Here is a 27,532-nt window from a genome sequence, read left to right as displayed (position 1 = left end):
GTCTCAAATCCAGATCTTTTGACTGCAGATCCTGTGCCCTTAATTGGAAAGTTGTCTATAGTGTGCCTTATAGAACTAGAGATGTTTTCCAGCAGGGTCGGGGTGACGTGAAGGGACGATTTATTACCTGACATGTGAGAGACAGCAAGTAAATAAAGCAGGAACAAGATCAGGAATCCACGTATGCAGTGGTTTGGACAAAGGATCAAACACCCTCTTCCTGTTAAATATGTAGAGACTTCGCATATGGCAATGCTTGCTAGCTTTTCCCTGGGACCCTCTGTTAGTTTTTTGTTATTTCTGAAAAAATGTGTGAAAGTCCTTTCACTCACTTAAAAAGACCCAAGTTGCTTGTTTTCTTGTTATGGGAAAGTCTAGTGCCCTATGTTGCCAGACGGTTATTTAAGCCTAAGAATGATACAAAGGTAGCTTTACCACAGCACATTTTTCGTTAGAAAAGAGAAAGTGGAGGGGGTGGATGAAGGATGTCAGACAGATCATGTCTTTTTCTTAGAAAATGTTCCCATAACAGCAGATAAATTGGTGTGGAAATGGCTAGCAGTTATTTCTTTATGTAAAACTTGGGTTAAAAAAAAAAATCCTGTATCTAAGGTTGTTCTGTGGAATTTAAGAGGGGATAAAAGGAATCTGCTTTGTAAGTGGCTCCTAGACCATTCGTGTCCTAGAGTAGATGGACCTCTGGACCTCAGGCTTCCTGAAGATCAGAGTGGGAAAGCACAGGGTCCCACCGAAGAGTGTGAAAAACTTCGCAGCTTCTTTGCAGTTGTCTGGGATTTCCCGGAGAAAGCAAAATACAAGGCTAAATATAGTCTTTCACCTTGAAATGCCATAAGGGTAATAAAAACAAGGTTATGATAGGTTGGTTTGCAACACTCCCACTTCACATTTTATGTGAGTTTCCAAGCAACAGAGCTTCGTTGAAACTAGAGAAGTAGACAAGTGAGGGATGAGCCCAGAAGGTTCAGCTATGGAGGTGCCCAGACAGCTCTGGACATCAGAGAACTGCGTGTCCCATTTCCCTAACCTAACCCCCTCCCACCATCCTGCCTCTCCCCTGCTCTACCCTCAGAAGTTGCAGAACCCCCAGCATAAGATGGCTCTTCAGTCAGTACTCTCATCCTTGCCTTGATACCCGATACATCATACGTTCCCACCCTGAATTACCTAGGAACCATCCAGTGTTAGAAGGAAAATAGGTTCCATCTCAATTTTCTTCATTATTTGTTCGTGAGGTATATAAAGCAGCGGGAGTTATTTTGGGGAGTTCTACTCGACTAATCTTAACACACACTTTTTCCTTCTAACTTTTGTTTTTCTATTGAAAGAAATGTCTATAAAGTAAAAAAAAAAAAAATATGAAACTTTTCCAGTCTGGGTTAACAATTAATATGGTGATTAGATGCCTATCAATATACGTGTTTGTACCAACATCATAAAAACGCACACGTTCCCACGAATGGGCTAAGGACAGCAAAACCAGGTAAAGACTGCCTGACAGGGAAGTAATCCACATTTCTAGGAGGCCCACTGTAATAAAGTCAAATGCTGGATATATGAAGATTTATGACATGTTAGCTTGTTATTATCACACATTATATGGCTAAGTCGGCCATGGGAAATCAATTCAGAAGGAAGTAGTCCATGGACACATTTAGCCTTCAGTTTGAAACTCTTTTACCTGCCACAGTCACATGAATCTTAGAGGGCTAGAAGGTCAGCATTGACTGGACGTTAACATTAGGACATTAGCGAATGTTGGCTGAGTAGGACCTTAGTAACAACTGCCTGTTTGCCCAACTTGTCCAAGTTTTCTCTAATTGTCTTTATGAGCCTACTATTATAAATTTTGCCAGTTGAAGAAATCATTTGATGAAATGACTGAAATGGACATTGTCTGACAGGTTTTCAGAGAATGAGATAAAATTCCAAAAATTGTATTTCAGGGTGGAATTTGGTGTATTTGGGTCTCTCCCTTTGCAGGGACACATCTTATTGTCTCTAGGGAGAAGTGACACCAGGAGTCACATAGGACAGGAATACTCAGGCTGGTGCTCGATACTGCTGAGGTCCTGATGGAACCAGACTGACAAGCCCCAGCACCTCACCTCTGACTCCAGAATAACTCTTAGCTTCTCTTCCTGTTTTGTCTTGTTAGTCCTTCCAGTTAAGAAACTCTATTCCAACTGATGGGTTTCCTTCTTCTTCCTTCTTCCATATCCTCTTGTGTCCCCTCTTTATTGGTCTGGTGACTGTTTCAAAAACACTGGTCACAGTAACTGACCTCTCCTGCTCAGCCCAGGATCACTTCCTGTGGCAATGCTGAGCCATATCCGGGAGACCTCAGCCAGCTCCTGAGTTTCTTTCAAGACTCTACTTTCTTAGTGTAGTTTGAGGTTCACAGAAAAATTTAGACGAAGGTATAGAGATTTTCTATATACCATCCTGCCCCCACCACATGCTTAGCCTCTCCCATTATCAACATCTGCCACCAGAGTTGGATATTCATTACATGGGTGGATCTTCATGGACATGTCAAAATCATTCAAAGTCTATTGTTTACATTAGGGCTCACCACTTTTTTTGTTTTTGAACATTTGACACATGATATTACATTACTTTCAGGTGTACAACATAGTGATTCCACTTCTCTATATGTTATGCTGTGCTCACCGCAAGTGTGGCTACTGTCTGTTACCACATGACCCTATTACAATACCATTGTCTATATTCCCTATGCTGTGCCTTTTATTCCCATGATTTAGTCATTCCACAACTGGAAGCAAGCTTGTATCTCCCACTCCTCTTCACTATCCTTCCACCCCCCCATCCCCTCTGGTGATCATCCATTAGGGTTCTCTCTTGGTATTGTGTGTTCTATGGGTTTGAACGAATGTATAATGACATGTATCATACAGAGTGTTTTCATTGCCCTAAAAATCCTCTGTGATCCACCTATTCAACCCTTTCCCTACACTAACCCCTGGAAATGACCGTGTCCATAGTTTTGCTGTTCTAGGATGTCATATAGTTGGAATCATATAGTATGTAGCTTTTCAGATTGGTTTCTTTCACTTAAGCAGTATGCATTTAAGCTTTCTCTGTGTCCTTTTATGGATTGATAACTCGTTTTCTCTTAGCACTGGATAATACTCCACTATCTGAATGGACCTCAGTTTATTTATCTGTTCCCTTACTGAAGGACATCCTGGTTGCTTCTAAGCTCTTACAATTCTGAGAACAGCTGTCATAAATATTCTTGTGCAGGTTTTTGTGTGGACGTAAGTTTTCAATTCTTTTGGGCTAATGTCAAGGAGCATGGTTTGCTGGATCATGCAGTAAGAGTATGTTGAGTTTTGTAAGAAACTGCCAAACCGTGTTTCAAAGTGACTATGTGTTTTGCATTTTCTCAACCAATGTCTGAGAGGTCCCATTGCTCCCCACCCCACCAACATTTAGTGTTGTCAGTGTTGTGGATTTTGGCCATTCTAGATACGTAGTGTGTAGTATCTCATCAGGCTTTTAATGTGCCTTCTCCTGATGACATATGATGTGGAGCAACTTTTGATATGCTTTCTCAAAAAGAACAGCACATTTACTCTATCTTTAAAATATCACAGCTAGGTCCCAAGAATCATCTATCATTTTATTTTTGTTCCTGAACAACTTAGAAGTTATTCATCAGCCTGAGGAGCTATTCCTTTTTCAGAGACATGGATCCATCCTCAAATTTTCTGATAGCCTTGTTTTCAACTGTTGTGGCTTGCTGAATCAAAGCAGCGGAATTTGATATAAGTTGAGCGTTCCTTCCAGAATTAACTCATCTTTCTGGGCACGAGACACTGAACCCAAGCGATGTGTGGCCTCATCCAAACACTGCAGATGTATTTGTCACCCAAGAAATTTTGGACTTCAGTCAAAGACCTACTCCCCTGACTAATGACATTGATGGGGGAAGTGAGCATACAAAGACCTCATCTTGCAACGAAAACCCAGTGTAACACCCTTGATCATGTTCTGTATGTGACTACGGAAAGTGTGAACAGTAGCCATTTCCTTTCTATTTCCCCACTGTTTGTTAACCCAGAGCCTCTTCTTTTTCTTTCCAAGAAGACGGACTTTTATACTGATGTGCTTGAAGTCCTTCTGCAGGGCTCTTCTGAGGCTCTTCACAATAGCTGTGCAGCCCTTCAAGTAATGTCGACATTTTCTGGAATGTCAGTCTTCTGATTGCTGCCCACTGCAGATGTGGCAAAGAGCTCATATGCTTGTCATCTCTAGGTCTTCTTTGATGAGGTGTCTGTTAAGCGGTTGGCCCATTTTAACTAGGTTGTTCATTTTCATATTGTCAGTTTTTAAGCGATCTTTGTATATTTTGGGTAATAGTGCTTTATCAGATGTGTCTGTTACAAGGTATGCTCCCTGTCAGATGTGTCTGTTACAAGGTATGCTCCCAGTCTCTGTGTTGTTGTCTCATTTTCTTATCATTGCCTTACACAGCAGAAGTTTTGGGGTGCCTGACCAGCTCAGTCAGTGGACCATGTGACTCTTGATCTTGGGGTAGTGACTTTGAGCCCCACGCTGGGTATAGAGATTACTTTAAAAAAAAATAAAGATTAAAAAAAGTAATATTAGTCACCCTTCTTTTAATGTGCCTTCTCCTGATGACATATGATGTGGAGCAACTTTTGATATGCTTTCTCAAAAAGAACAGCACATTTACTCTATTTGATATAAGTTGAGCGTTCCTTCCAGAATTAACTCATCTTTGAGATGAGAATATTCTTGAGAATATTCACAGAACAGAAGTTCTTTTTGTTTTGTTTTGTTTTGTTTTATTGAGGTGGGGGAGAGAGTGTCGGTGGAGGAGGGGCAAAGGGAAAGGGAGAGAGAGAATCGTAAGCAGGTTCTATGCCCATTATGGATCCCAACATGGGGCTTGATGTGATGCTCGATCTCACACCCCTGACATCGTGACCTGAGCAGAAATCAAGTGTCTGATGCTTACCAGCTGAGCCACCCAGGTGTCCCCAGAAGTTTTTAATTTTAACGAAATATATTTACCAATTTTTTCTTTCATGGATTGTGCCTTTGGTTTGTATTTAAAAGTCATTTCCATGTCCAAGGTCATCTAGGTTCTCTCCAATGTGGTGTTCCAGGAGTTTTATAGTTTTGTGCTTTATATTTAGGTCTGTGATTCATTTTAATTTTTGTGAAGGTGTAAGGTATATGTCTAGATTAATTCCCAGGTAGTGAACAAATTGTTATTTGGCAAGATCAATTAAGAATAAGAAGATTAGAAGTTTTTATTTTATCTTCACTGTTTCTTCTCTGATGCTCTTCCTTTCTTTATGTAGATCCGAATTTCTAATCTATATTATTCTCCTCTCTAAAGAAGTTCTTTTAACACTTCTTGTAAGACAGATCTTTGGTAAAACATTCTTTCCACTTTTGTTTGAGGAAATTTTTTTTTTATTTTGGTTTTAAATGCTAATTTAAATTTAAATGCTAATTTTGTAGGGCTCAGAATTCTAGAATGTTTGGTCTATGTGGATGAACTAGGATGATTTCTGAGGAAAAGTTGAATATAATTCTTATCTTTGTTTCTCTATAGGTAAGATGTCCCCCCTCCCCTTCTGGCTTTTTTCAAGATTTCTTCTTCACTTTTGATTTTCTGTCATTTGAAAATGATACACCTACATGTGGGTGATTTTTGTTTGTTGCATGCATCCTGCTTGGGGTTTCTGAGTTTCCTGGATATAGTTTGGTAACTGACATAAACTTGGGAAATTCTGATTCATTGTTGTTTCAGTATTTCTTCTGTTCCTTTATCAATTTCTTTTCTTTTTGACGTTCTCACTACACATATGTTACATCTTTTGCGGTTGTCCCATAGTCCTTGGATAGTCTTTCCTATTTTTTTCAACCTTTATTCTTTACTTTCCAGTTTTGGAAATTTCTACTGATATACATCCTTAAGCTCAGGGATTCTTTCCTCCACTGTGCCCAGTCTACTAAAAAGAGCCCATCAGAGGTGTTCTTCATTTCTCTTATAGTGTGTGTGTGTGTGTGTGTGTGTGTGTGTGTGTGTGTGTGTTTAATCTCTAGCTTTTCTTTTTGGTTCTTTCTTAGGGTTTCCTTCTCTCTGCTTACATTGTCCTTCCATTCTTTCATGCTGTCTACTTATTCCTTAGAACCAGTCCTAGTTGTTTTAAAGCCCCAGTCTGATAATTCTAACATCCCTGCCATGTCTGGTTTGGCGATTTGCTCTGTCTCTTCAAAAAAAAATTTTTTTGGCTTTGAGTATGTCTTGTAATTTTTTCTTGATAACTGGACATGATGCACCAAGTAAAATGAACTGCTGTAAACGGGCCTTTAGTAATGTGGTGTCAGGTGTGGAGAGGGAGAGTTTTACAGCCCTAGGATTAAGTCTCCATCTCTTAGTAAGGGGAGGTCTCTGGCCTTTGAACTACACAAGTATTTCTCAGGTTTTTTCCTCCACACACCCATCCTCCCTTTAGGTGGGACAGGGTGGGCTATCTGGAGTTAGGTATTTCTCTTCCCCAAGGCCAGTTAATTTCTCATATTACCTCAGCAGGAGACCGTGGAGGTCAAACAAACCCTATTAGCCAGTGGCACTGGCCCCCCGTGCTGCCAGCTCTCGGCCCTCGATGGGTACGGATGTCTCCACTGGGGATCATCCAGAAAGCAAAACCTGGTAGGAAGGACCAAATGCGGTGGTTTCCAAAATCTGGTTTTGTTTCCTTCTTTTTCTGAAGACTTTCCTGCGCTCGCCACAGCGATGAGAACAAATTACACATTCGGCTTTATTTAAGGAAGGGCCTCGCCTGGTGAGGAGGCAGAGAAAACTTACCATCAGCCAGACGTGGAGCATTAAAGACCTCTATTTCATTTTCCAGAATATTCCATTGTGAAACATCTGTTGACTCGGTATTTGCAGGAGGAGAAAATAGCATGTTGATCTGGAAACATATATATGTATATACATGTATATATACTTTTTTTCTTGAAAGTATATTAACTAGATAACTCAAGGAGATGGCAGTTGACCTCCATGCTGATGTCTTCTAGTACTGCTGGGAAAGATACTTTGAGTGGGCTCCGTGGAAGGAACCTGCTCTGGAAGGTCCAGCAATTGATTCTGCCCCTGCTACTTTCTTGTGACCTTCCATTCTGAGCTCTATTTCTTCCCCTATAAGATGGGCTTAATAATACCTTACTGGAGGAGCTTTAGGAAGGAGTAAAAGTTTTTTTTTTTTTTTTTTTTTTTTTTTTTTGAAAAAGTAGATGTACTTTTAAAATGTAATGGTCTATGTAGCCCTAACCTTTGAATCTCACTTTTTCCATTGGTCCTGGGAACAAATGTGGGAGGGGTGACACTGGCAATGGTGTTTGGTCTGGGCTGCCTCCAGTGTCGAGTGTCCTAAGCAAAGCTCCAAGCCCCCTGGACTTTGCCTTTTGAAGGCAAATGAAGTTTTGTTTTGTTTTGTTTTCTGCTGTGATCATTATTGTCCTTGGTATTTTCCACTTGGAAGCTTGCATGTCTCCTCCTGGCTTCCTTAGAAGCCACTGCCATACCCCGTCTGACACATTCCTGGCAAAGGCACGGCTATGGTAAGCCAGGGGGGCCTACGCCCTTCGCAACCCACACAATGACAAGCTCAGTACTTGCTCCCAAAGTTCCCGTCCACACCTGCTCAGGGCGAGGAGGCAGCTCCCTGCAAGTGAGCACCATTCTGTAGGCCAATGTCTCTGAAACCCAAGCAAAGGAAAGACTCTCTAAAGGCAGAAAGCCTTCTCACAGACCTTGAGAATACATTTGAGGATCTCCAGAAATTCGAGGCTCCCAGTGTAACAAATCGTGTTCTAGGAAACCCAATGATGGAAAATAGGAGCACAAGTAAGAGACGAAAGAATGGCCTTTCCATACCCCAGGGCCTCTCCTTGCTAGCTGTGTCACTTTGGGCAAGTTGAGCAGCATCTTGAGTGTTAACACCCTCTTCTATAACACGAGGGTAGTCATACCCATTTTAACAATATGATGACAGGGCTAAAGGAGACATCAAACTTAAAGTGCCTGGTGTTTGGGGGTAGCATAAGAAAAATTAATTCCTTAGCAACTTGGAGGGAAAAATGTATCAGGGCCAAGGCCATGAAGCATTTGCCGGGTAGCAGCCAGAAGTGCAACATGCACATTTTTCCTGTTCAAGGAGATGTGGTCTAGGAGATCAACCGTCTGGGCATCCTGTGCCATCAAATGAGTGTCCTGTTCTTAGTGGATGGTTTCCTGAGATGGGGGGTTGCATTGCCTAAAGTCAGTGTCCTACAAGGCCACCCTCTGTCCTTGTTTCCTGAGAGCTTTGGGAACCCTTGTACAAATACCGCTCCTGGACTCCTGGGGGTCTGCGCGATAGCCAAGTTCTCCCAGAATGGTAGGAAGATTGGGCTTCTCACTGTGCCTTTCTACACAAAGGGCCACAGCTGTCATTATTCAGGGCTGCGCCTGCAGAGACAATTATAGAGCTGGGCAGCTTAGGGCCATGACAAGTTCATGGTTTTCAAACTCGGTTAACCCTTAATCATCCTTTTGGCAAGGGTCTTCCCCTTTTCCTGTTTTCCTCAGCTACTCTTCCAAGCCCTCACCCTTTTCCACATACCCCCTAACTTACCTCTGCCCCACCTTCTCTGCATATGGACTGGCTTCCAATTTTCTGAGAAAAACCGTTTTCTAGGCATCCACTTTCCCATCCTCGAATCTCTGCATCGTCAACATCGTTCACTCTGGTGCCTTGTCTCTTCAGAGTCAATCCACAGGCGCTTGGCAGAGCCCCTGAGATGTGGTCTATTAATTTTACCGAGACTCTAGGCGTGATAGACCATGTCATGATGGAGATGGTGGGCACCATCTCTGCTACCACAGGGGTACAGGCTTCTTGAGAAAAATGAAACCAAGTGGGAGGCAGAGAGAATCCTGTAATATTTCAATCACTCTTTAGAAGCAGTCATGCCTGTTTTTTTTTTGTTTTTGTTTTTGTTTTTGTTTGTTTGTTTCATGAGTTAACTCTCTTTTCCCCTTAAGCTAGTTGGCTTCTGTCCCTCACAACTAAAGGGGACCAAAAGGAAGTACGCTCTTCTAGACTGTAAGTGTCAGCAGGGAAGGACGGCATCTGTGTCTGCATTGTTCGTTCCCGGCACTTTGGAGAGTGACTGGCGCATAATAAGTTCTCAAGAGATATTTCTTGACTAAGCTTACCTGTGCCTAGTGTCGATGGTCCCATCTCTTCACTTCAGCTCCATCTTTGGTCCTTTTTCATTTTCTTTCCTATGTTTTAAGCCTCTCCCTTCCTCAGATTGTATATATTTCTAAGTCCTCTTAACCCTAAAAATAGAACCAAGCACATAACAACAAAATAAAAATCTTCCTTTATTATGACATTTCTTTCTAGCACCCTGACCTACTTTCCCATCTCATCTGAGCTTTTCAAAAGCCTATTCTTAACACACTGCAACGTGGCTTCCATTCCAATGATTTCTGTGCTGTCATACTCATTCCTGACATGCTTGGCTTGAATGCATGTAGCACTCTCTGTCAGCCACTCTTATTACAGTCCATACAGTTGATAGATACCCCTTCTTCCCAGAAGGCAAGATGTCCCTCAGAAGCTTCTAGAATCTGCTTTCTAGATCTCAGCTCATGGCTCTTCCCTTTGCCTGAAATCTCTGCTTCAATCCTAATCTTCTGTTAACAGAATTTGGAATTCTTTTCCCACATTGGGACTACAGCAGCACAATACTCTCCTTGGCCTTGGTAATTGCCGGTGGTAAAGTAGATCAGGTCTCCATATGCCAGTGTGTCCAGGGCCCACACTGATGTCACATTTTGACTGTCAGAGTTATACCAAGTGGAGGATGGCCACCGTGGCTCTGAGGCTGACACTCTTAGCTCAGTGATTTTGGGTATTGAACTGGAATTTTCTCTGCAACAATCCAGGATTAGGCGAGAGATAGATTTCATTTTATGAAGGATAGTGTACTATTACCTAAGGTCATTTCAGGAATGAGACTGAAAGGAGGTACCTTGTCAGCTGTTCCAGGAGCCCTCTGGGAATTAATCCTGGCTTGTTCTGATGACCCAATGAGTAGTGGAGGATTCTAGGCATCTAAAGAGAAAATTACAACTTCATCCATATACAAGTGCAAGTGCATAAATAACCCGAATCATTTAATTTATAGTGGCTTAGGAGATAAACAATCTCTGCTCTTCTTGCTAGCTCTAGAAAACAGCAGAGTCCTCCTGTGGCTACATCCATTTCATTTAGGTACTCATCAAATATTTGGCAAGCACCTACCATCTACAAGGAGTTTATTATCCACCTAGGGACAAAATCCGTGCAGATAAATAGCTTTAATAAAATGTGGCATTAAATTTCAAATGGGCTTTCTTCTGTTAAAAGGCTACAAGGAGCCTTAAGAGTAGGAGCTAAGTCAACAAACACAATTTAATCTAGTACTCATTTAATCTAGTAAAACGCTGGTTCATCTCATTCAGTGATGGATAAACCTGTCTCTGCGTCGTCGGAGGGCGGTAGCCTGGGGTGGGTGCTGGGACTGATCTCTCTAACAGTGTTCCAGAGTGGATCTGATGTGTCCCCCTCGGTTTGGACATCACTGGTACATTGCACCCTTCCTCAGAACTGGACTTGCCATGAAAGTGTCATTCGATGGGTCTTGAAAATGGGTCCTCTCTTGATTATCTAACTATGCTCCCTCTGGTCTCTCCTGTTTTTTTTTTTTTTTTTTTTCCCCAGTCTCTTTTCCTGGATACTCATTTACTTTCAGCTGTGTGCTAGTTTTCTATGGCTGTCATAACCTCAAACTTGGTGGCTTGAAATAACACAAAGTTATTGTTGTGCAGTTTTGTACATCAGAACTGATATACACAGATCTCACTGGGCTAAAATCAAGGTGTCGGGGGGGGCTGTGTTTCCTTCTGGAAGCTCTAGGGGGGAGTCTATTTCCTTGCCTTTCCCAGTTCCCTGAAGCTCATGGCCCTCAGCCATCTTCCAACCAGCAATTTGGGGCTGAGTCCTTCTCATGCTGTGTCACTCCGACTTCCTCTTCTGTCTCCCCCTTCTGATTTTAAAGACTTCGTGATTAGACTGGGCCCACTGGGGTAGTCCACACAAGTCTGAGCAACTTGATTCCATCTGCTGCCCCCTTTGCCATGTATCCTAACCTCTTCAGAGGTTCTGGGGATTGGGACGTGCATGTCTTTGGGTAGCGTCCGGGTGGCAGCTGCTGCGAGCCCCTTACTGTGCTTGTTCTATAGCCCTTTCTTTGCAAATCAGGTCTTCAGAGACCAAACAGGTGGTAATGAATGAGTGAAGCTGGACAGGTGGGTAAAGGGATACTGGCTGATCAATCAGCCAGTTGTTACTATGTTGTTGTCAGATCTTCTGCTTTTTCAAAGAAAGTCAGAACTTTCAATTTTGTTTCATTGATATATCTCACAGCTTTTAATTATTGGCAGGAAATTTTAATGTTTAAAAGCATTATATGAGCCAAACCAAACACAACTATTGCCGTATTTGGCTTTGAGAGGTCCATTTATAACTTCGGCTCCATGTATCCCCCCCGGAAATGATTTCATTATGCCTAAGGATTCAGCTGTACCACCTTTACCGTGTGTGCTGACTCCCAAACCTCTGTGTTTATATACACTTCTCTGATGTGCTGAGAATAACCTCACCAACTACATTTTCAATAGCCATATATGCACTCATGCTCAAATCTTCTTCTTGAGCCTGAGACCTGGGAGCCCCTCACTTTCTAGTCCAGTGGTCACCAAGTTCTACAATCTGTCCTCTCCTTTGCACCTGCGGCCACGATTGCATCTTTACTGGATTATTATAATGCTGTTTTTGCTCATCTCTTAGGCTCCATTCTTCCTGATTCCAGTCTACACTCTAAAATGCAACATAGACCACATCATTTTATGCTTCTACTGAACATTCTTCAGTGGATTCCAATAAACCACAGGGTGAAGTCCAAAGTCCATAATCTAGCATTCCATGCCTCTCACGTTGTGACCCAGCATTACTTCTCCAACCTCATCTGTCACCACTTTTCCATTGCTATCTCGTATTTCCATATTCCAGAACATTGATTGCAGTTCCCTGTATCTGGGCTGTGGCTTACCACTCACTCGTCTCTCTGATTAGGATGCCCTTCCCCATAGATACACCTGGAGACCTTGTCCTTACCCTGGAAGGTCAGGGCTTACTTAAACTGTGCAGTGTTCCCCAACTCCTTCCCCTCAGCCTTCCTGCAGCCCTTCTTCCCAGCAATCGTTGTGCTCTGCTAATACATTCTTTATCTGTCTCACGTGCTTTGATTATTTGTTCATGTCCATGTCTCCTATCTTTGTGTCATGAGTACTTAGCAGAGGGCCCTCACAACAATCACGCCTAATAATATTTCTGAATGAACGAATGAATGAAGGAAAGAACCACGCCACACAGATGGCATCTGTCCTATTTAGGATCAAAATTACCCCAAGGAGTTGTAATTCTTTGATGAGTTTCTCAGTCCTCTCTTCAAATAAGTTTCTATCTTCCGCCAGCTGCAGAAGCTCTTTGAATGATTTAAAATGTAGAATTCAAAATTGGCTGCCAAGAAATGCCACTTCATTTCCTTTCTAAAATAACGTGACTTTCCCCGTGACCCAGACAAAAGAGCAACCCTTAGATAATGTTTCATTAAAAAAAGAAATTTTTTTTTTTCAGGGAAAAAGAGGTGAACTTGAGTGGATTTTAGCTCTGCCCCTTTCCTTGGTGTTCCCTAAGTATTTCTTTCCAGGTGTGAGGACTCTTCCCTGTATGGACATTCAGGGGAAGGCCACTGCATGGCCTGCTTTTAGTTCCACGGTGACGCCATCTCAGGAAGTGCCCAGACCCTGTGAACCTTGCAGGCTCCTGCAACTTAGTCATAGATCTGGGCAAGGACCACAATTTATAAAGCATTTCTCTCAGACAGAGAGCAAATTAGTCATCTTTCTAAAAATGGAAAGAACAGGCACAAAGGGGCACTTGTCTTCACTGGGAGCCTGGCCAGCAAAGCCCCCAGCAAAGCCTGTAGACTGACTGCAAGTCTTGGGGGAAAGATCAGCTCAAGGGCAGTCCCACAGTCACTCCCAATCTGCCTGACTGTACGAGGGCAGCAGACCCAGAGGCAAAAAGAAACCCAGCTCCTGGACCCACATAGTTACCGGACATCACTCCCCCCCCCCTAAGATTTTATTTATTTATTTGTTTGTTTGTTTATTTATTTATTTGAGAGAGGGAATAGGGTGGGGTGAGGAGAGGAAGAGAATCTCAAGCAGACTGTGTTCTGAGTGCGGAGCCCACTTTGGAGTTCTGTAGCAGGACCTGAGCTGAAACCAACCTGCTGAGCCACTCTTGTGCCCCCAAACATCACCTTTTTTGATGCCTGAGGTTTACTCTTCTCCAGTTTCTCTGGGTATATTATCTACACACACACACACACACACACACACACACACTTTGAGGGAAAGAGAGAGGGGAAAAGAAATGAACATTCACTCTGTATTCACTGTATACCTGTTATGAACGAGGAAATGTGTTAGATGCTTTGAATGCTTTTCTTTTTAAACTTGTTTCAATTTTATTTGCCCTCTTAAATCTCCATTTTACAAGTGAGGAGACTGAGCATGGGCAAGGCCAAGCGATTTGCTCATTTCTGAACAACCAGTGAACGATGGGGCCAAGATATTATTCAGTAGATGTTATTTCAAAGCCCACACTTGTTCCGTTGATGACACAGCTGATATAGGAGAATAGCTGTCACATCTAATTTTTGTGCTTGTGTGCCAGAACGGACAGCTTCTGTGAGCCTATCCGATTTATAATTTTATTGGCTAACATGTCCGATTTATAATTTTATTGGCTAACATGTCCAGAGTATACTCAGACCCACATTCGGGCAATAAATCAACACTCGTTAGGTGAAGGGTAGGGCCTGCCAGGTTGACCTGAAGGCGCATGAGAACCAGCCCCCACCTGCCAGGACTTGGAGGCTTCTTGGGTGAGTGGAAGAAGTGAAGGAGGAACACTAGAGCACATGAGAGCCCGGGGTCTGCCGCAAATCAGCATGCTGGCAAGGCTGGCCATCTCTGCCATGACATGCTGATGGTGTTCTCATGGGTGACATGCTGCCCTGGGTGCTTGTGGGGCTAGAGCCGCCCTAGCGTCTCTGTCACTCACTCAAGATCATGTGTTGGACTGCAGGTAATTGAGGGCTTGCCATTAAAGGGATTCCTTGAATCAAGGAGGGTGTTTGGTATTTTCATCATTAGTAGTGACATGCCAGTGGCAATTTCACGACAGATGGTGGTACACCCATATGTTCAGAGCTTCTGTGCCTGACCATCAATGCAGAGGGCAGCCAAATGTCTAATGTGGACAGAACACACTGTGACCTGAGATGGGGGGGCTCGGTGGGGCTGGAGCAGATGGGGTGTCTGACCTGGAAGAGCAGATGACTTAGACTCATGCCGAGCGTCGTGCCGGACATGCGGAGCTTAACAAATGAACCAAATTGGAAAACGGAGGGCACACCCAAGGTCCAGCATGAGGCAGGACCCCCTTTCCCAGTGAGTGAGGACACATGAGGGAACCGCAGCCCCACCCCCTCACCCCCTCCTGCAGACACATGATCAGGGGATCAGGGGGAAGGGAAACTCTCAGGAGAGACTGAATATTTTCTAAAGGAATTGTTTGATGTATTAGTCTGGAGTATGCTTTTAGTCAAACAGTATAACAACTCTTTCTTCCCTTGGCCAGAGGGTGTGGGATTGGGAGAAGAACTGGAATGTTGAGGCCCAAAGGAGTTACGTATTCTCTGCTTTCAGTGGTGTGTGAAGAAAATTTTGTGGCACTACCACATTTATATTATTTGCTGGTTTTTCCATTTTAGATATCATACCACCCTGTGTCACTTTCTCCCTTTGCATCCTAATTTTTGATAGGTAACACTATCTTTAGTTCTTCTGTTGGTACCTTTGTGTAGCTTCCCATTTCGTACTTAAATCTTTCTTTCTTATTTCACCAACTTTCGGTGAGGTCTCCGGGTTCCTGTTTTGTAGGGTAAGGACGCTTCCATCGACTGCTCTTTCTACCTTCTCATTTTTTTCGTTTGGGTAATTCATGTTTGCCTTCTATCCTGTAACGTTCTTCAAGTCTTATAGTATATGTCGGTTGAGTCTAAAAGGTTGGGTATCAGAAGTAGATTTATGCTACTGAGACTATGATATCCTTTTCAGTGTGGGATCACATGTCAGTGTCATGTCTCCTGCACTTTGCAGAGCATATTAGCCTCCAGCTGCTGCTCTCACAAATTCCCATAGACTAAGTGCCCTCCCGAACACCACCGTTGCTTAGTGACTGACTAAAGCAACACTAATCTAAGGTTTTGGGAGTCAGAAGGCCTCCACGGGTCTCAGTGGACTAAAATCAAGATGTCAGCAGGGCTGTCCTGCTGGGGTTTCTATGGATGGATTTATTCCCTTGCCTTTCCCAGCTATTATAGGTCACCTGCCTAGGCTCCTGGCTCCTTCCTCCATATCCAAAGCCAGTCGTTGGATTTCTCTGATCATTCTTCCATCGTCATGGTTTTCTGCGATTGTTGCCTGGAAATGTCTCTGCTACGAAGCACTCATGTGATTAGATGGGGTCTACCCGGACAATCCAGGGTAGTTCCCCCATATCAAATTTCATAATCTTCATCACATCTGCAAAATTCCTTGTGCTGCGGAAGGGTAAGATAGTCACAGGTTCTAAGGAATAGGGCACGCGCGCATCTCTAAGGGTCTGCATTCTGCTCACCACAAATGTTCCTGGTGTTTAAAAAATGACAAAGAAGGGATTCTACTTCCTATACTCCATCATGGCTCACATACCATATCTTAATATGCTGCATGTTTTGGACTCTAGTTTTCTTGTTTAGATGTTTTTTGTTTTTAGTGGAGTCCTTGTTTTTTGTTAGAAGTATGTTTTCTGTTCACCAAATCCTGCCTTTTACCTCTATCTTATGTGTTACTGAGATCCATTTTAGCCTATTTATTTAATTTTTAAAGATTTTGTTTATTTATTTGAGAGGGAGAGAGATAGTGAGAGAGAGCATGAGTGGGGAGGAGAAGGAGGAGCAGACTCCCCACCGAGCAGGGAGCCCGATGCAGAGCTCTGTCCCAGGACCCTGAGATCATGACCTGAGCTGAGGGCAGATACTTAACCGACTGAGCCATCCAGGTGCCCCGCCTTTTTATGTTTTCTTAAAGCCCATTTTTGGGAGCTCACCAAGTTCTTGTTCTAGTGTGGAGCACTTGCTTTCTAGGCCCACTGCTCTGTTTTTACCTGGCATTTCTTGTTCTTGAACTCTTGGTTTGGTCTCACCATTTCTTATATTCCACTTCCTCATGTTTGTTGTGTTTTACACCAGTATCCAAACAACTTGCTGTGAAACAATGCATAAGAGATAATCTTTCTGAGTTCTTACATGTGAAAAATATTCCCCCACTCCCAAATCTTTTACATTGTTTTGCCATCTTGTGTTCACTTCATGCTGATTCCTCATATGCCTGGGCTTTCTAAAAAAAAAATTTCCATTTGTGTTTTTTTGTCACTTATTCATATTCTTTTTTCTTACTTTTAGTTAGGTTGTTTTTGCTAGGATTCCTTTTATCAGTGGTGGGTATTAATCCTTTGTAATATATATTGCAAAATTTGCTTCAGAATTTATTTATTTTTTTAAAGATTTTTAAAAATTTTATTTATTTGACAGACAGAGATCACAAGTAGGCAGAAGCAGGCAGAGAGAGAGGAGGGGAAGTGGGCTACCTGCTGAGCAGAGAGCCCCATGCGGGGCTCAGTCCCAGGACCCTGGGATTGTGACCTGAGCTTAAGGCAGAGGCTTTAACCCACTGAGCCACCCAGGTGCCCCAATTTATTTATTTTAAAATTTTATTTGTGGATACATTTATATTCTGTGTTCTTCTGTAACCATTGTTGTCTTCAAGCAAAGCATACTCCTTTTTCATTACATTTAGCCTTTGGTATGATATAGTTTTGTTGATAGTGTGAATGGGGTTTTAAAAATTACATTTTCTAGTTATTATTTATTTATGAGGCTGACGCGCTTCCTACTGCGGTAATAAGGCAGGTTCCAATTATTGTTTATTTAAGTCATAAGAAAAAATGATTGATTTTTATAGGTTAATTTTATGTTTAGCCCTCTTACTCTGTTCTCTTGTTAAGTCCAGTAATTTTTCAATTTATTGTCTTAGATTTTAAGTGTAGACACATTTGCCTGCTTAGTGACAATATTTAAACCTCTGCTTATTTTTCGGAAGTTATTGCATTGACTACAGTCTCAGGAAAATGTTGAATAATAATGGTGCCCTGTTCTTCACTTAAATATGAATGCTTCTAATATCTCACTATAAAGTAAATATTTATGATAAATTTCTTGGATATTACTACTACCATGTTACTAAAGCTTCCTATTCATAACTTACTAAAATATTTTTAAAATTTTAAAGTTAGGAATGGATGTTAATGTTGTGAATTCCTGGAACAGAATAATTGATTTCCTAAGGTTGAACCACATGTAAATTGAAAGGGTTTTATAGGATTGATGAGTCATTTGCCCCTAGCTCATGATGTTGTTTATTAGGATCATTTCTTAAGAGCTGGCATGGTACAGTGAAATTTTTTATACCCATCACTCTGGTAAACCCACAAAGTTTTTCCAGAACACAAAATAATGCTTTTCCATACAAAATTGTTGTGGTTTTTTGGTGGAAAATATAGAAGACTTTGGTGAACATCAATTTTTTCCTGTCTGACTAGCACGACTTTCTTTGGAAAACTACCTCTCCCCAGTCCACAGAATTCTGGTGAGGCTGTTAATCATGGCTGTCTCCTCGTCCAGGCTCAGATGTAGGCTCTGACTCAGGCTGGACCATGGGTCCCCTTGGGGGACTTATACAGTGCAGGAGAAACTTCTGAAACTTCCATCTCCTTCATCTGAGACCATGGGCACTTTCACAAGTGCAAGCCTGAAGGGGCTGGTGGTTTTATTTTCTGCTCCATGGAGCGTACCTATTGAGGGTGAAGTTAATTCTGAGGACAGGGCCAGGTGGTTGAGAGAGAGGCAAAATTTTGGTGATATAGTTTGGTCTTTTAGACGTTACTGTGACAGAAGTCCACCCTCAGACTTTCTGGTTATGTGAATTCACTGCTCCGTCCCACCCCCTTTCTTTTTACTAAAAATGCTTTGCATTGTGTGGCCTGTTATTTGTTAGGGAGAGAGTCTAGGACTACTATCTGTTCCCAAAGTACAAAAGCAAGATTCAGAGTCTTCCTCTTTTAGCAAGAATTGGTACCAACACATTATATTCAGAAAGGTGCAAGCCAGGTTCCATAAATAACAAGTATGAAGGGAGAGAAAGCAAAAAGAGGGGAAAAAATCACTGGCATGCTATCCAGACCGGTGGAGGTGAGACCACCGATGAGAAGATTCTATGCTTGGTTTTAGGTGTTGAGTATATGTGAAGTGCTCAGCAGATTTTTGTTTGTTTATCATATGGAAGAAAACTTGTGTTTGGTTTGCGATTATTTTCTGAGCCATGGTACAGACAGGAATGAAGTTATCCACAGATCTGTAAATAACAAAGAAGGACATTGCTACTTGAATGAAAGAGGCTTTTTCTGGATGCCAGTAACCACATGATTTATTCAGAGAGAACAGGCTGCACTTAACTCTGTGCTTCCTGACTTCGATTTAATATAAAGAAAATAGTAAAATTTTAGGAACAAGTGGTTGTGCTCATTAAGTATGAGTTTTCAGTGTACTCTGAAGAAATGGGCAGTGAAGACAAGAGTCTTTTTTTCCATATGGCAGTGGTCTGGCTATTAAAGGGAAGGGTGCTCGTGAGTTTGGGAAATGAAGAACGAGATGAAAACACTTCCTTGTGGCAGTGATAATGCTCATGAGGCTATTTCAGTGACATCTGGTGGTTTTCTCAAAATCATTATCAATGATATGCTGTCTCATTTTCAATCTTGAAAGAAAGACATTGGGCTTTCTTGAGAAGACAGCACTCTGGTGAAAATGGCTTACTTGCTAAGAGTAAGTATCATAATATTTGCTTTTTGAAAAATGGATAAAAATTTCAATGCTCCGTTATTGGTCATATAGATTTTTGGTTAATTGCTTTACCATTTTAAAGAATGCAAGCAATTCAGCAAAGTACAAAGGAGAAATTAGGAGATAACCCCAAACCCTATACCATGAGTTACATCCCAGGCTTTACCCTATGCACACATAGAGCCAGAAGGCCAGAGAGATGGGAGAGGTACATCACTAGATAGCATGCGTTTTATAAAAATTACATCATATTTTTTAACAGAAGGTTTTCAACTTCATGTTACTTATATTATAAAATCCAATTTACTAGGAGAAACTGAAATGAAAATAAATGTAATTGAATTTAACACAAGAAAAAGAAGTTGGAAAACTGCTGATAAATGGTTCTTCCTTACAAAATAGTTACACAATTATAAAAAAAAAATCATTCAGAAGTTAGAGTCATTATCTCATTTAACCACACATACTAATTTTAGATTCTATTAGTTGACTTCCTGTAATAAAGGGTAAGAAATTACCAGTCTCACTTCCTTTCCCTATTTTGCTGGTTATCTTATTTCGATTTTGCCAAGGTTTAAAACACTTCCATTTGGTTTTATAGTTCTAATTACCATAGTTGCTTATAATTAGTATGACATTTAGACAGATTCAGTCAGTGTTCACCATGGGCTTTTTCTCATGGCTTCTTCATTACTAAGTTCTTTATTTTGATTCATATATCCAGTTGGGTATGAAGGGCTCATAGGTTTTCAAATTCTTTCATTTATTAACAGGGACCTGTCTCGTGCTTTTAAATAAAAAGCAACTTGGCTAGGTATAATACTCTTTGCTTCTACTTTCTTTCCCCTAGAACTTTATAGCCGTTATTTAATTGTTTTTTTGGCACCAAGTATTACTGTGGAGACATCTGAGGCCAATCTGTTTCTGCCCGCACCTTAAGGTGACTTCATTCTTATGCATAACATTTTACACTTGATCTTTGCCAAAAGGCCGAGAAGTGATTATGCATAACATTTTAATCATTGGAGTTCAATATCCTGATCATAGTATGGCTTGATGTTGAAAGCTCTGTGTCATTTCCCCCTGAAAAACAGTGTATTCTTTCAATATATAAATTCAGTTTTTCTTCATTTTGGCAGAACATTTCTATGTGATATATTTGAATATTTTTGTTTCATTCATTTGTTTCAAAACTCAGGATGCCAACAGTAGATCATCTTTGTTCTCAGTATCTATTACCATTTCTGAACTTTCTTTAATCTCTTCACCTTTTTATTCTCTGCGCTGTAATTATCTCATTGTAAAAAAAAAAAAAAAAATCTTCTCTGTATGTTAGGTGAGTCTGTGGATTCATCTCCACTTACCACTGTGTATTTTCGTGTTTCTGGTCTGTGGAGATGTTTATTTTGTTTTGAGTGGAATCTATGCCTTTAAAGATATTTAAAAATATATTCCATCATTTCTATATGTTTGGGGATGGAGGGCAAAAGGAAAAAAGGAGGGTTTGTGTGTCTTTTAAATTTTAGCATGACCAGAATTTTTAAAGCTCTTCTATGTCTATCTCATTTTTATTTCTAATGAAGTTTTTCCTGGTGGGGGTGGGGGAGAGGGAGTGGTTCTGTTCAAGCTTTCCAGAAGCTATTTATTCCTTGAAGGACCATTTTCCTTCACATATACCTTTACAAGTGCCTTATTGAGTCCCTGTAGGTAAAAAATTTTTACAATGTATTTTATTTGGGGTGGCCTTAATTTTACCTCTGTTGTTTCTTCTCTTACTGTGATGGCTAGGATTACCTTTGCCTTGTTCTTTTACTATGATGGCTAAGATCCTTCAACACAATGCAGAATAAGAGTGATGATAACGGGAACATCAGAGTCCAGCTGGGAAAGCAGAAACCATTCTAGGTATTTCAACAGAAGAGATTTAATAGAAGAAATTGGTTCTACAGGTGATGGAAGAATAGGGAGTCTAACAGCTGCAATTAATATAACAAAAAAAGTATCAGTCATATTTATAAAACCAGCCAAAGATAAAGACAAATGCTAAAATGGTGAAGTCACCCAAAGATGAGTAACTGCAGAGCAATTTATTGCCCTGGCCTGGAGGAAAAAAGGAAGAGTGGGGTTCACAGAGCTGAGAAGCAAGGGCTATCTAGTGGAGAACTGTAACAGTGACCAGGAGCTGGGACAATGGAGAAGACTCCAGTGATGGTACAGAACAGAGAGAGATATAGGGAGGGAAACACTCTGCTTATACCTTTCTGCTCCCTTCTCTGTCTTACCATCACTTCTTACTGGTCAGACCTATCTGTTTGCTAGAGGGCTAGGGTGCCTTGAAAGAATGTCCTCCACCTTGCAATGAAACAGCCGTTTACTTGGGAGTATAATTTTAAGTTTAAAAATAGTCATTGAGAACTTTGGAGACATTACTTTTCCATAGTTATGTCTCCTTTCTTTAAAACTTCAGACAATTATGTCTCAAGGGTGAACTCCCATGTTTCTTAACTTTTCTCTCATATTTTTCTATCTCTACCATTTGAGTATAAATTCTGAGATTTCCTAAACTCTATCTTCCAAATCACTAACCTTCTATTTAAATCCTGTGTACTCTAAAATTTATTTCCTTTGCATAATTGTTTTTTGAAACATCTTTGCAAAGGTATAATGTACTCATTTTTAAGTACAAAGTTCAAGGAGTTTTTGCAGGTGTAGACAATCAAGATGCTTTTTAGATGCACTAATGTTGCTGCTTGTGTCAGTAGTGTGCTCTTTTTTCCTGGTGAGTAGTATTTCATTGGATGGACATAGCATCATTTGCTGATCTGTTCATCTGCTGCTGTTTGTTTGAATTGTTCTCATTTTGGGACTGTTGCAAAGTTGCTGGACATTCATGTCTTTGTATAAGCATATGTTCTCATTATCTTGAGTAAATACCTAGAATAGGGTGGGTAATCATATGGCAAGTGAATGGTCAACTTTGTACAGACAGCCATACTATTTGGCACAGTGGCTGTGCCATTTTACGTTCCCACTGGGAATGCATGACCCTTCCATCCAGTTGCTCTCCATCCTCACCAACACTTGGCATTACCAGTGTTACTGATTTTAGTCTTTCTGTGGGTATGTAGTGATATCCAATTGTGGTTTGGGTTTTGAATGTGTCAGTGAACGGTGTTGTGATATTGAGTATTTTTGAAGGTATTCAGAATGGATTTGCTACTCCAGTTCCATGACAGTGTCCTTGAAAATGTGCTGCCTGCTAGTTACTACACTTCAGGAAAATATGTTTAAGTCTAGGCTCTGTTGGAATTGTGAAGAGATTGTGAAAATTGTGAAATTGTGAAAAGATTCTGCCTTTCAGCTAATCATATTTTCCACCTAAAATGACATTAGTAAGTGTGGTAGGTAGGATAATTTCTCTCTCTTCTCCCTCTGCCCCAGAGATGTTCATGCCCAAATTCCCAGAACTTGTGAATGTGATAGGTTATATGGCAGAGGGGAATTAAGGTTGCTCATTAGCTGATTTTACAATAGGGTGAATAACCTGGACATCCAGGTGGCTCAGTAAAGTCATGAGGGTCTTTAAATGTGAGAGGGAGGAGGAAGAGGAAGTTAGAGGGATGCAACATATAGACCCAGCTCAATATTGCTGGCTTTGAAGATGGAGGCAAGGGGTCACCAGTCAAGGAAAGTGGGCAGCTTCAGTCTCTAGAAAGAATACACTCCTGCTGACATGTTGATTTTAACCCAATGAAACATATTTTTAATACCAGACCTCCAGGGCTATAGATAATGCATTTATGTTGTTTTAAGTCACTAAGTTTATGGCAATTTGTTACAGTAGCAATAGAAAATTAACATATTGAGGTAATAATTTACTGTGACAATTGCTACCACTGCACCAACTGCAGCTTATTCACCAACACTTTATCCTCTTCCAACTTTCCTTTTGGCTATTTCATTAACCTCACCATTAAGAGATGACAGAGACTCCAAATTTAATGATTTGCTCAGTTTTAGGTTGTATTATCACAGCTTCAAGAAGATAGCTTGATGGCAAGAGTAAGTCTAACCAGGAGTTAGAATTGGTTTCAGCTACCCATCCTTTCCCCTATGCTCAGTAACTACTGTCTTCCCTCTCCTGCTTATAGTCCAGAAAAGATTAGAAGTAAGACAGCATTGATTTTATATCCTGACACTTTACTGAATTCCTGTATAAGTTCTAGCAGTTTTGGAGTGGAGTCTTTTGGGTTTTCCACATATAGTATCATATCATCTGCGAAGAGTGATAATTTGACTTCTTCTTTGCCGATTTGGATGCCTTTAATTTCCTTTTGTTGTCTGATTGCTGAGGCGAGGACCTCTAGTACGATGTTGAATAGCAGTGGTGATAATGGACATCCCTGCCGTGTTCCTGACCTTAGCGGAAAAGCTTTCAGTTTTTCTCCATTGAGAATGATATTTGCGGTGGGTTTTTCATAGATGGCTTTGATGATATTGAGGTATGTGCCCTCTATCCCTACACTTTGAAGAGTTTTGATCAGGAAGGGATGTTGTACTTTGTCAAATGCTTTTTCAGCATCTATTGAGAGTATCATATGGTTCTTGTGCATTTCTCTACACCAACAGCAAGACAGAAGAAAGAGATATTAAGGAGTCAATCCCATTTACAATTGCATCCAAAACCATAAGATACCTAGGAATAAACCTAACCAAAGAGACACAGAATCTATACTCAGAAAACTATAAAGTACTCATGAAAGAAATTGAGGAAGACACAAAGAAATGGAAAAATGTTCCATGCTCCTGGATTGGAAGAATAAATATTGTGAAAATGTCTATGCTACCTAAAGCAATCTACACATTTAATGCAATTCCTATCAAAGTACCATCCATCTTTTTCAAAGAAATGGAACAAATAATGCTAAAATTTATATGGAACCAGAAAAGACCTCGAATAGCCAAAGGGATATTGAAAAAGAAAGCCAACGTTGGTGGCATCACAATTCCGGACTTCAGGCTCTATTACAAAGCTGTCATCATCAAGACAGCATGGTACTGGCACAAAAACAGACACATAGATCAATGGAACAGAATAGAGAGCCCAGAAATAGACCCTCAAATCTATGGTCAACTAATCTTCGACAAAGCAGGAAAGAATGTCCAATGGAAAAAAGACAGCCTTTTCAATAAATGGTGCTGGGAAAATTGGACAGCCACATGCAGAAAAATGAAATTGGACCATTCCCTTACACCACACACAAAAATAGACTCAAAATGGATGAAGGACCTCAATGTACGAAAGGAATCCATCAAAATCCTTGAGGAGAACACGGGCAGCAACCTCTTCGACCTCTGCCGCAGCAACATCTTCCTAGGAACAACGCCAAAGGCAAGGGAAGCAAGGGCAAAAATGAACTACTGGGATTTCATCAAGATCAAAAGCTTTTGCACAGCAAAGGAAACAGTTAACAAAATCAAAAGGCAACTGACAGAATGGGAGAAGATATTTGCAAACGACATATCAGATAAAGGACTAGTGTCCAGAATCTATAAAGAACTTAGCAAACTCAACACCCAAAGAACAAATAATCCAATCAAGAAATGGGCAGAGGACATGAACAGACATTTCTGCAAAGAAGACATCCAGATGGCGAACAGACACATGAAAAAGTGCTCCATATCACTCGGCATCAGGGAAATACAAATCAAAACCACAATGAGATATCACCTCACACCAGTCAGAATGGCTAAAATCAACAAGTCAGGAAATGACAGATGCTGGCGAGGATGCGGAGAAAGGGGAACCCTCCTACACTGTTGGTGGGAATGCAAGCTGGTGCAGCCACTCTGGAAAACAGCATGGAGGTTCCTCAAAATGTTGAAAATAGAACTGCCCTATGACCCAGCAATTGCACTATTGGGTATTTACCCTAAAGATACGAATGTAGTGATCCAAAGGGGCACATGCACCCGAATGTTTATAGCAGCAATGTCCACAATAGCCAAACTATGGAAAGAACCTAGATGTCCATCAACAGATGAATGGATCCAGAAGATGTGGTATATATACACAATGGAATACTATGCAGCCATCAAAAGAAATGAAATCTTGCCATTTGCAACAACATGGATGGAACTAGAGCGTATCATGCTTAGTGAAATAAGTCAAGCAGAGAAAGACAACTATCATATGATCTCCCTGATATGAGGAAGTGGTGATACAACATGGAGGCTTAAGTGGGTAGAAGAAGAATAAATGAAACAAGATGGGATTGGGAGGGAGACAAACCATAAGTGACTCTTAATCTTACAAAACAAACTGAGGGTTGCCGGGGGGAGGGGGTTTGGGAGAAGGGGGTGGGATTATGGACATTGGGGAGGGTATGTGATTTGGTGAGTGCTGTGAAGTGTGTAAACCTGGTGATTCACAGACCTGTACCCCTGGGGATAAAAATATATGTTTATAAAAAATAAAAAATTAAAAAAAAAATAAACAAAGTAGAAAATCACATCATCAGCAACTAAAACAAAACAAAACAAAAAAAAAAAAAGAAGTAAGACAGCAGGTACACTGAGGTTTGTGACCACACAGACATTGTTTTGTTTGTTTGCTTGTTTTTTGCTTATGGTAAGTTATTTCAGTTTGTGTCAGTTAACAAAGCATTTGAAGTGAGATCAGTGCAAGACCTTCATCAGAGGAATACAGTGTATACACAGGAGTACTGGTGGGTGTACTAGTTTGTTACCACAGAGTGGGCAGCTTAAGCAGCACAAATTTTTTTTTTTTTCTCACAGTTCTAAAGGTTAAAAGTCCAAGATCAAGATGTTAGCAGGGCTGGCTTCTTTTGAATCCTCTCTCCTTGAATGGTAGAGGGCCATCTCCCTCTTATGTCTCCACATGGTTTTTCTGGGCCTGCATTTTCTATGTCCTAATCTCTTCTTACAGATTCACCAGTTGTCAGATTAGGGCCCATCCATAGCACCTCATTTTACCCTAATTAAAGCTCCTACCTTCATGGGTGCCTGGGGGCTCAGCTGGTTAAGCATCTGCCTTTAGTTCAGAGCCCCACATCAGGGTCCCTGCCCAATGGGGAGCCTGCTTCTCCCTCTGCCTGCCCCTCCCCTCTGCTGCTCCTGCTCTCCCAACCAAATATAAATAAAATCTTAAAAAACATAAAGGTCCTGCCATCAAATATAGTCATATTCTGAGCTACAACAGGAAGGACTTCAACATATAAGTTCTGAAGAAACACAATTCAGCCCTTATCAGAGAGCCCTTATCAAAGGCTATTAAGTAAGGCATATGGAAAATGTTCAAGAAAACTAAAATGAAAAGTATTTAACTTCGCATCCAATATTTGTGCATAAGAGAAAATTTAAATGGCTTTCAAATGATGATTTGGAGTGAAGATAGGCCTAGATTTTTGTAATTAGTTGTATATAGAAATGAGAAAACTGGCACTTTGTGTTAGGCCCTGACAATGATAAAATAAAGCAAACATTGGTATAAAGATAGTAAACATGGTGTTATAAAGTACATCAATATTTACAAATATTTACAGTAACAATCCTAACAATAAAAAATAGTAAGCTGTTAAAGTAATTACCTAAAACATCATTTCTTGAGGTCAAGGACAACTACATTAACACACACTAATCAACCTGGCTGAAATCAAAAGAAGTAATGTGAACTCAACAACACTTCTGAAAAAAAGAAAGTAAAAATTTGGGGTGCCTGGGTGGCTCAGTGGGTTAAAGCCTCTGCCTTCAGCTTGGGTCATGATCCCAGGGTCCTGGGATCGAGCCACATTGGGCTCTCTGCTCAGCAGGGAGCCTGCTTCCTCCCCCCTCTCTCTCTCTCTCTGCCTGCCTCTCAGCCTACTTGTGATCTCTATCTGTCAAATAAATACATAAAATCTTTTAAAAAAAAAAGTAAAACTTCATAGTTCATTTTTCCAATAGAAGGTGTCTCTTGTAGTATCAATCATTTAACTATGAATATTTTCAACATTCTGTTAAGAGTAATTTGGAGTAAGAGCATGAGGAAGAAATAGATCCACTTTTTAGAAACTGTGGAATGAATTTATTAGTTTCTTAATATACACTCAGTTGGACTTGATTGGTGGATGTTTCTCTCCTATTACTGTTCCTACTACCACAGATCAACCCAAATGCCTAAAAACTGGAATCTAGAAGCATCTATAGTATATGCAGAAAAGAAATCGGGAGGTAAGGGCACCAAATAGAACACAAGACTCAACAACTG

At 40.9% G+C, this 27,532-nt stretch overlaps 1 pseudogene; it reads right to left on the bottom strand.

Moving 5' to 3' along the window:
- Positions 1-3,692: 3,692 nt before the first annotated feature.
- LOC131810525 (large ribosomal subunit protein uL6-like) lies at positions 3,693-8,945 on the bottom strand (annotated as a pseudogene).
- Positions 8,946-27,532: the final 18,587 nt, after the last annotated feature.

Source organism: Mustela lutreola, chromosome 10 (assembly GCF_030435805.1).
Source record: "Mustela lutreola isolate mMusLut2 chromosome 10, mMusLut2.pri, whole genome shotgun sequence".
NCBI lineage: Eukaryota > Metazoa > Chordata > Mammalia > Carnivora > Mustelidae > Mustela > Mustela lutreola.
This window is presented reverse-complemented; position numbering and strand designations above follow the sequence as displayed.